This window comes from Apodemus sylvaticus, chromosome 9 (genome assembly GCF_947179515.1).
Source record: "Apodemus sylvaticus chromosome 9, mApoSyl1.1, whole genome shotgun sequence".
Lineage (NCBI taxonomy): Eukaryota > Metazoa > Chordata > Mammalia > Rodentia > Muridae > Apodemus > Apodemus sylvaticus.
Genome location: NC_067480.1, coordinates 69,988,818 through 69,998,289, shown reverse-complemented (window position 1 = coordinate 69,998,289; position 9,472 = coordinate 69,988,818).

Sequence of the window (9,472 nt, the reverse complement as noted above, 5' to 3'; positions counted from 1 at the left end):
ATGGTTCTGCTTGCCCTTGTCCTGAGAGGTGTTCTTTTCAGCCCATCGTAGAGGTCACTTTGTGTAAACATGGTTACAAGCCTTGGCTCTTATCAGATGATCTTTGACAATGTTTGCTAGCTCTCTACGAGAACTTCAGAAACTGAAGTTCATACACATAGAGGAAAGCCTCTATCTGAGGTTGAGAGATTGACCATACATAGCAATAACGATGTGCTTAAATTTAGAGGCTCTGCTTCATAGAAGACTTCTGTCACAGGAACCAGATCTATGAGGAGCAGACACAACAACTATCACTCTTGATGGGTAGATATTTGCAGGCTGAACACTAAACAGCTCTTGAAAGTAATAGAATTTAGTATCTGTCAGAGATAATTTATGAGTAGGCAGCCTTCTTTCTATAGTCTATAAGTTTGTGTCCCAGAAAAATATTTATTTTGAAAATCCTAACAACCCTAGGCAATAGTATGGATGGTATTCATTTGTTTGTTTGTGTGTTTTGTTGTTTAAGGATTAGAGTTTCATCCTTTGGAATGCATTAATATCTTTCTAAAAGACCCTGCAAAAAGATCAGCCTTCTTTCTACCTTCTGTTGCTTCTTTTCTTTTCTTTTTTTCTTTTCTCTTCTTTTCTTCTCTTCTCCTCTCCTTTGTAAAGGTACAACCACAAGTCATTATGGTTGTAGTGTGGTCCTTCACCAGACATCAAACCCACCAGCACCTTGCTTTTTGAATTGTAATATGCTTGAACTATTGGTCATATACTCTTGTTTATTTACTGCCTAGATTATGATAATTGCTAGAAGCATATCAACAGACTAAGTTACTTATAATAGGGAATTCTCAGCTAGTAGGAAAATTATATACAGAGCAGTATTTTAAAAACTTGTTTTCTCTCAAATTTTGATCCAAAATTTGAATCTTTGAATATATACATTTAAGAAGAAACATATACAAAACAGATAGAAAATTAATAAAGGTTCATGCATGTGAGATTTTGCTTCAAGGAAGACGGGGTAGAAAGAATGTGCTAAAGACAAGAAAAGGGAAATAATAGAACAGGACTAGTTTGATGAAGATATGAGGGTAAGAGAGAGTAGAGAATATTGGCAGAGTTAACTCATACTGAAGACATTCGAAAAAGCTATATGGAAGCCTGCTACTTCAGATACTTTCAAAATATCACATAGACAGAACTACCCCATTAAGAAGCAGGGGCAATGCTATTAGAACTCAATAAGTATCCCAGAAACTAAACAGAGACACAGTGACACTAACAGAAGTTATGAAGCAAATGGATTTAACAGATATCCTCAGAACACTTTATCCTAAAACAAAAGAATATACCTTCTTCTTAGCACCTCACAATACATTCTCCAAAATTGACGACATAATTGGTCACAAAACAAGCTTCAACAGATATAAGAAGACTGAAATAATCCCATGTATCACATCAGATCACCATGGACTAAGGCTGGTCTTTAATAACAAAAATAATAGAAAGGCTACATACACATGGAAACTGAACAACACTCTACTCAATGGTAACTTGATCAAGGAAGAAATAAAGAAATTAAAGAATTTTTTAGAATTTAATGAGAATGAAGGTACAAAATACCCAAACATATGGGACACAATGAAAGCAGTACCAAGAGGAAAACTCATAGCTTTGAGTGCCACAAAAATAATGAATAAAAAATAAAAATAAAAGAAAAATGAAAAAGAGCATAATACACTAGCATCTTGACAGCACATCTGAAAGCTCTAGAACAAAAGAAGCAAGTATGCCTTAGAGGAGTAGATAGCAGAAAATAATCAAACTCAGGGCTGAAATCAACCAAGTAGAAACTAAAAGAACTATACAAAGAACCAAACCAGGAGCTGGTTCTTTGGGGCAAAAAAACACAAGACAGATAAAGCCTTAGCCAAACTAACTAGAGGGTGTAGAGACAGTACACAAATTAAGAAAATCAGAAATAAAAAGGGAGACATAACAACAGATACTCAGGAAATCCAAAAAAAAAAAAAAAAATCATCAGATCCTACTACAAAGGTCTATACTCAACAAAACTTGGAAATCTAGATGAAATAGACAATTTTTTTGAACAGATACCAGGTACCAAAGTTAAATCAGGATCAGATGAATTATCTAAACAGTCCCATATTCCCTAAATAAATAGAAACAGTTATTAATAGTCTCCTAACCAAAATCAATCAATCAATCAATCAATCAATCAATCAATCAATCCCAGGACCAGATGGGTTTAATGCAGACTTCTGATTTCTGCCAGAAATTCAAAGGAGACCTAATACCAATACTCTTCAAACTATTCCACAAAACAGAAACAGAAGGAACACTGCCCAATTCCTTCTATTAAGCCACAATTACTCTGATACCTAAACCACACAACCCAACAAAGAAAGAGAACTTCAGACCAATTTCCCTTATGAATACCAATGGAAAATCCTCAGTAAAACTTTTGCCAACTGAATCCAATAACACATCAAACACATCAAAATTATCATCCACTATGATCAAGTAGGCATCAACCCAGGGATGCAGGGATGATTCAATATACAGAAATCCATCAATGTAATCCAATACATAAACAAACTCAAAGAAAAAAAAGACATGATCATTTCATTAGATGCTGAGAAAGCATTTGACAACATCCAACACCCCTTTATTATAGAAGTCTTGGAAAGATTAGGAATTCAAGGTAAATATAAAAAAAAAGAAAGAAACTTAAAAAATGCCAGTCCACCAAGCATGGGGCCTATGTCCAGCCCTGAGAGCAGCAGGAGAGAAGCTCTGCGGCCATATTCACTGCCTGCAGGGACAGAAAAGGATCACTAGGTACTGTATCACCCTGAGCTTTAGATCTCTGGTGGTGCAAACTGCCAAGGGTCTGCCTGCTCCAAAGAACTGAACACATAGGTCGTTTGTCTGCCAGCCTGCTGGGTGTGGGACCTGTGTCCTGCCCAGAGATCAGCAGAGGAAGAGATTCCCCGCAGCTATAATCACTCCCTACCAGGACAGAAAAGCATCACTAGGTATGGATCACCCTGAGCTTTAGATCTCTGGGGGTGCAAATCTCCAGGGGTCTGCCTGCACTCAGGAACTGAGCACATAGGTGGTTGGTTCATTTGCAAGCCTGTCCATCACGGGACCTGTGTCCTATGTAGGAATCAACAGAGGGAGTGACCCCCACCACACCACCTTCGCTCCATAACAGAGCAGTCAGAGAACACCTGGCTGACCTTGACAACCTAAGTATACATTGCGTGAGGCAAGACTGAGCAGGGCTCCAAAGGCACAAAAAAGGAAGGCTGCATATCAGTAATCTGTGCCAGAGGACACCCAGTCATCCAGTGTTGCAGAAATAACCTTAAAGATTCACAGTAGGTTGAAGCACCAGGCAGTGACAATAAGACCATCTAACACCAGGGAGAACTAGATGGCTAAAGGCAAATGTAGGAATGTTACTAACAGAAACCAAGGCATTATGGCAGCATCTGAACCCAACTCTCGAACAATAGCAAGTCCTGGATAGCCCAACACACCAGAAAAACAAGAGTTGAATTTAAAAACACTGGTAAGGATGTTGATAGAGGCACACATGAAGGACATAAATAAATCTCTTAAAGAAATTCAGGAGAAAAATGATAAAAAGCTAGAAGCCCTTACAAGGGAAACACAAAAATCACTTAAAGAAATTCAGGAGAATATAGGTCAGAAGTTAGTAGCCAATAAGGAGAAAATGCAAAAATCACTTAAAGAAATACAGGAGAACTTTGATCAACAGGCAGAAGTCATGAAAGAGGAAACACAAAAATCTCTTAAAGAATTAGAGGAAAACACAAACAAGCACATGACAGGACTGAGCAAAAAATTCCAGGATCTAAAAACAGAAGTATAAACAACTAAAAAGGCACAAAGGGAGACTACTTTGGAGATAAAAAACCTTGGGAAGAAATCAGGGACTGTAGATGCAAATATCAACAACAGAATACAAGAGATAGAAGAAAGAATCTCAGACGCTGAAGATACCATAGACACCATGTACTCAACAGTTAAAGAAAATGCAAAATGCAAAAAGCTTGTAAGCCAAAACATCCAGGAAATCCAGGACACTATGAGAAAGCCAAATCTAAGGATTTTAGGCATTGATGAGAGTGAAGATTTACAACTTAAAGGGCCAGCAAATATCTTCAACAAAATTATGGAAGAAAACTTCCCTAACCTAAAAAGAGAGATGCCCATGAATATACAAGAAGCCTACAGAACTCCAAACAGACTGGACCAGAACAGAAATAGCTCCCATCACATAATAATCAAAACCCCAAATGTACTAAACAAAGAATACTTAGGGCAGTAAGAGAAAAAGGGCAAGTAACATATAAAGGAAGACCTATCAGAATTACACCAGACTTCTCACCAGAGACCATGAAAGCTAGAAGATCCTGGGTGGAGTTCATGCAGACTCTAAGAGAACACAAATGCCAACTACTATACCCAGTGAAACTCTTAATTACTATAGATGGAGAAACCAAGATATTCTATGACAAAACCAAATTTACATAATATCTTTCCACAAACCCAGCCCTACAGAGGATAATATGGGGAAAACACCAATACAACGAGGGAAACTATACCCTGGAAAAAGCAGGATATTAAGCTTCTTTCATCAAACCCAAAAAAGATAACCACACACGTATAAAATTAAAATCAAAAATGATAGGAAGCAATAACCACTACTCCTTAATATCTCTTAACATCAATGGACTCAAATCCCCAACAAAAAGACATAGACTAACAGACTGGTTACTTAAACAGGACCCTACATTTTGCTGCATACAGGAAACACACCTCAGTGACAAAGACAAACACTACCTTAGAGTAAAAGGCTGGAAGACAATTCTACAAACAAATGATCCCAGGAAACAAGCCGAAGTTGCCATTCTAATATAAGATAAAATTGACTTTCAACCTAATGTCATCAAAAGAGACATGGAAGGTCACTTCTTGCTGGTCAAAGGAAAAATCCAACAAGAAGAACTCTCAATCCTGAGCATCTATGCTCCAAATACAAGGACACCCTCATTCATAAAAGAAACTTTACTAAAACTCAAAGCACACATTGCACCTAACACAATAATTGTGGGTGACTTCAACACTGCACTCTCACCAATGGAAAACAGAAACTAAAATCAGAAAAACTAAAACTAGATCAGGAAAACAGAAACTAAACCAGGAGACAGTGAAATTAATTGTAGCTTTGGACCAATTGGATTCAACAGATATATATAGAACTTTTCATCCCAAAGCAAAAGAATATACCTTTCTCTCAGAACCTCATGGTACCTACTCCAAAATCAATCATATAATAGGTCACAAGACAGACCTCAACAAATATAAGAAGATTGAAATAATCCCATGCCTCCTATCAGATCACTATGGAGTAAAAGTGGTCTTTAATAACAATAAAAACAACAGAAAGCCTACATACACATGGAAACTAATAATACTCTACTCAATGATACCTTAGTCAAGGAAGAAATAAGGAAAGAAATCAAAGATTTCTTAGAATTTGACAAAAATGAAGGCACAACATACACAAATCTATGGGACACACTGAAAGCAGTGCTAAGTGGAAAACTCATAGCTTTGAGTGCCTCCAAAAAGAAATTCAAGAGAGCATACATTAGAAGATTAACAGAACAACTGAATCCCTGGAAAAAAAGAAGCTAATTTACCCAGGAGGAGAAGACAGGAAATCATCAAACTCAGGGCTGAAATCAATCAAGTAGAAACCAAGGGAACCATACAAAGAATCAACAAAACCAAAAGCCTGTTCTTTGAAAAAATCAACAAGATAGATAAACCCTTAGCCAGACTAACCAAAGGGCACAGAGAAAGTATCCAAATTAACAAAATTAGAAATGAAAAGGGAGATATTACAACAGAAACCGAGGAAATTCAAAAAATCATCAGATCCTACTACAAAAACCTATATTCAACACAACTGAAGAATCTGGAGGAAATGGACATTTTCTTAGACAGATACGAATTGCCAAAATTAAACCAGGATCAAATAGACCATCTAAACAGACTCATAACTCCTAAAGAAATAGAAGGGGTCATAGATAGCCTTCCGACCAAAAAAAGCACATGACCAGGTGGTTTCAGTACAGAATTCTATCAGACCTTCAAAGAAGACTTAACACCAATACTCTTCAAACTATTCCACCAAATAGAAACAGAAGGAACACTACCGAACTCCTTCTACAAAACCACTATTATGCTGATACCAAAACCACACAAAGATCCAAATAAGAAAGAGAATTTCAGGCCAATTTCTCTTATGAATATCGATGCAAAAATATTCAATAAAATTCTTGCCCACTGAATCCAAGAACACATCAAAACAATCATGAAACATGATCAAGTAGGCTTCATCCTAGTGATGCAGGGATGGTTCAATATAAGGAAATCCATAAATGCAATACACTACATAAACAAACACAAAGATAAAAAACACATGATCATTTCATTAGATGCTGAAAAAGCATTTGACAAAATTCAGCACCCTTTCATGCTAAAAGTCTTGGAAAGGACAGGAATTCAAGGCCCATACCTAAACATAGTAAAAGCAATATACAGCAAACCGGTAGCCAACATCAAACTAAATGGAGAGAAACTTATAGCAATCCCACTAAAATCAGGGACTAGACAAGGCTGCCCCTCTCTCCATATCTTTTCAATATAGTTCTTGAAGTCCTAGCTAGAGCAATTAGAAAACATAAGGAGGTCAAAGGGATACAAATTGGAAAGGAAGAAGTCAAAGTATCACTATTTGCAGATGATATGAAAGTATCCTTAAGTTTCCCCAAAAACTGTACTAGAGAACTCCAAGTGGCTGGCTAGAAAATCAAGGCAAGCAAATCAGTAGCCTTTATATACTCAAAGGATAAGCAGTCTGAGAATGAAATTAGGGAAATGACACCTTTCACAATAGCCACAAACAGCATAAAGTATCTTGGGATGACTCTAACCAAACAAGTGAAAGACCTATATGACAAGAACTTCAAATCTCTGAAGAAGGAAATCGAAGAAGATCTCAGAAAATGGAAAAATCTTCCATGCTCATGGATTGGCAGGATTAATACAGTTAAAATGGCCATCTTGCCAAAGGCAATCTACAGATTCAGTGCTATCCCCATCAAAATCCCAACCCAGTTCTTCATAGAGCTAGAAAGAGCAATGCTCAAATTCATCTGGAATAACAAAAAACCCAGGATAGCTAAAACTATTCTCAACAGTAAAAGAACTTCAGGGGGATTCAGTATGCCTGACCTCAAACTTTACTACAGAGCAATAGTGATAATAGCTGCATGGTATTGATACAACGTCAGGCAAGCGGATCAATGGAATAGGATTGAAGACCCAGAAATGAACCAACACACCTATGGTCACTTGATCTTTGACAAAGGAGCTGAAAGCATCCAGTGGAAAAAAGATAGTCTTTTCAACAAATGGTGCTGGTTCAATTGGAGGTCAGCATGCAGAAGAATGCGAATCTATCCATTCTTATCTCCTTGTACCAAGCTCAACTCCAAATGGATCAAGGACCTCCACATAAAACCTGACACACTGAAACTAATAGAAAAGAAATTGGGGAAGACCCTTGAGGACATGGGCACAGGGGAAAAGTTCCTGAATAGAACACCAATAGCTTATGCTCTAAGATCAAGAACTGACAAATGGGACCTCATAAAACTATAAAGTTTCTGTAAGGCAAAGGACACTGTCAAAAGGACAAAATGTCAACCAACAGATTGGGAAAGGATCTTCACCAACCCTAAATCCGACAGAGGGCTAATATCTAATATATACAAAGAACTCAAAAAGGTAGAACCCAGAGAACCAAATAACCTCATTAAAAAGTGGGGTATGGAGCTAAACAATGAATTTTCACATGAAGAACTTCGGAGGGCTGAGAAACACCTTAAGAAATGTTCAACATCATTAATCATTAGGGAATTGCAAATCAAAACAACCCTGAGATTTTACCTCACGCCAGTCATAATGGCTAAGGTCAAAAACTCAGGAGACAGCTGGTGTTGGCAAGGATGTGGAGAAATTGGAACACTTCTCCACTGCTGGTGGGATTGCAAGATGGTGCAACCACTTTGGAAATCAGTCTGGGCATGACACTTCCTGAGGACCCTGCTATACTACTCCTGGGCATATACCCAGAGGATTCTTCAGCATACAATAGGGACACATGCTCCACTATGTTCATAGCAGCCCTATTTGTAGAAGCCAGAAGCTGGAAAGAACCCAGGTGTCCCTCAGCGGAGGAATGGATACAAAAAATGTAGTATATTTACATACTGTAGTACTATTCAGCCATTAGAAACAATGAATTCATGAAATTCTTAGACAAATGGATGGAGCTGGAGAACATCAAACTAAGTGAGGTAACCCAGTCTCAAAGATTAATCATGGTATGCACTCACTGATAAGTGGATATTAGCCTAGAAACTTTGAATACCCAAGACATAATCCACATATTAAATGATGTCCAAAAAGAATGGAGGAGTGGCCCCTGGTTCTAGAAAGACTCACTGCCACAGTATAGGGGAATCCCAGAACAGGGAAGTGGGAAGGGGTAGATGGAGGAACGGGGGGAGGGAAGAGGGCTTATGGGACTTGCGGGACCCAGAAAAGGGGAAATCATTTGAAATGTAAATTAAAAAATATATCAATAAATAAAAAATGTAAAAAAAAAAGAAATCAATGGAAAAGCAAAAAAAAAAAAAAAGCAAAAAAAAATGCTCTAGAATTTAATTTCCAAATTAATATTCTAGTGCCAACTATGGCTTGCCACTTTCAGAGCTGTCACAAACAGTCCCTTCCCTTGGCTAGTGGCATTGCTCTCTGTTAATCTAGAACTTGAAGGTAAGATCTTTCTTTCTACAACACAGAAACAGAAAATTCAAACTAGTACAAATCTATAAGATTCATAACTACTAGCTAAATTTCATTGTGTAATAATTTTTATTTGTGCTACTAAGAGAGAAAAGTATTTGCTATTATTTGACAATAATAATATTTATTATTTGCTTTGCAGTTTCTGTAATAAAAAATGATGACAGAAGAAAGTTGTCAAAGAAAGTATTATTTTGACCTTAACAGTCTAGAGGAGTAAGCATCTATCATGGTGGGCCACAAGAGCAGCCAGTGCCAGTTTTGTTGGCAGTAGAGAGACATGGAGAGATCACACCTTTATCACAAGCACAAATCACAGAGGAAATACTGGCCGTGGTTTGAGGCCATAAACTTTCAACTTTTTCCTTGTGACATACTTCCCATAAGAAAGCTATACTTTCTTATAATAATTTTATATGGTGCCACAACTGAATAGAAAATTTAAATTCCTGAGTCTGTCAGGAACATACATCATTCA